The sequence below is a fragment of the Ovis canadensis genome, chromosome X, assembly GCF_042477335.2.
Source record: "Ovis canadensis isolate MfBH-ARS-UI-01 breed Bighorn chromosome X, ARS-UI_OviCan_v2, whole genome shotgun sequence".
Taxonomy (NCBI): Eukaryota; Metazoa; Chordata; class Mammalia; order Artiodactyla; family Bovidae; genus Ovis; species Ovis canadensis.
In genome coordinates, this window is record NC_091727.1 from 53,082,527 (window position 1) to 53,084,201 (window position 1,675).

The window sequence follows — 1,675 nt, forward strand, 5'->3', positions numbered from 1 at the left end:
CGATTGCGGGCTCTCCTGGGGCTAACTGGGTATTATAGAATCTGGATACTCAACTATGGCCTAATTGCCCAGCCCTTGTATGAAAGCTTAAAGAGACGGGATGATTCAATCCCACTGATGTGGGGAACTCCTCAAAAGAAGGCAGAGGCTACACTAAAACAGGCCTTAACTCAGGCACCTGCCTTGAGGTTGCCAGACCCAGAAAAAGCATTCCAATTTTATGTCCGTGAAAGAGAGGGAATAGCCTTGGAAATGTTAAGTCAAAGGTTGGGATCCGAGCCCCAGCCTGTAGCTTAATTATCCAAGAGGCTCGATCCAACTGCCTGAGGCTGGGCCTCCTGCCTTTGAAATCTTGCAGCTATTGCAATCATGATAGAAGATGCTTTGAAACTCTCCTTTGGGAACAAATTAACTATTTTTACCAGCCACCAAGTAAAACAACTCCTAAATGGGAGAGGCCATTTATGGATGTCTGGTCAAAGAATCCTCAGATATCAAGTAATACCAAATGAAAATCCAGGCCGCACTATATCCCCTTGTGAGGTTCTGAACCCAGCCACCCTCCTGCCTACCCCCAAGGGCTCTCTCCCCTTTTACTCTTGTCTAAAAACCTTGGACCACTGGACAAAACCTTGAGAGGGATTGTCAGAAGATCCTCTGACCAATCCTGAGGAAATCTGGTACACTGATGGAAGCAGCTTTGTCTTGGATGGAAAAAGAAGAGCCGGATATGTAGCAGTCTCCAATTTTGAGATCATAGAGACTAAGCCTCTGTCACCAGGTACTTCACCCCAATTAGCTGAGCTCATAGCCCTGACTCAAGCTTTAGAGCTGGGAAACGGGAAAAGATAGCCATTTGCACTGACTCCAAGTATGCCTTTCTGGTGTTACATGCACATGCTGCTATTTGGAAAGAAAGGGGCCACTTGACCACCCAAGGGTCCCCAATCAAATATGGTGATCAAATTCTTAGACTATTGGAGGCAGTCCATCGCCCACTGAGGTTTCAGCCTCCCACTGTAAAGGACATGAAATAGAGAGCACTGAAGTGGCACAAGGAAACCAAGCAGCGGATTAGGCAACTAAGAGAGCAGCATTAAAGAACAATGACCTAATAGGGGTTGCCACCCTAGTTCCACCGACTAATTTGCCAAAAACTCCTTCATATACTGAAGGTGAGACTCTTAAAGCTAAGAGTGAGGGCTTTCAAGAAGATCATATGGGGTGGTTCCAAAAGGAGGGACTCCTTTTTCTGCCTGGGAACCTCCAATGGAAGTTGGTTAACTCCTTACATGCCACCACTCATTTAGGGGAAAGGATCCTCCAAAGATTACTAGAAAGGTCCTTCAGAGGAACAGGCTTCCAAACAACTATAAGACAAGTGGTTTCCTCTTGTCCCACTTGTCAATTAAACAACCCCTAAGGAGCTCAAAGACCCCAGCTGGCCCAGCCAGTCCAACGACATGGGGCCTACCCAGGAGAGGATTGGCAGATGGACTTCACCCAGATACCAGTTTCTCAAGGGCATAAATACCTATTAGTCATGATAGATACATTCATAGGATGGATTGAAGGCTTTCCCACCTGGACTGAGAAGGCTGAGGAGGTGGTTAAAAAAAAAAAACTGCTCCATGAAATCATTCCAAGATTTGGTCTGCCCAGGTCATTATAAAGT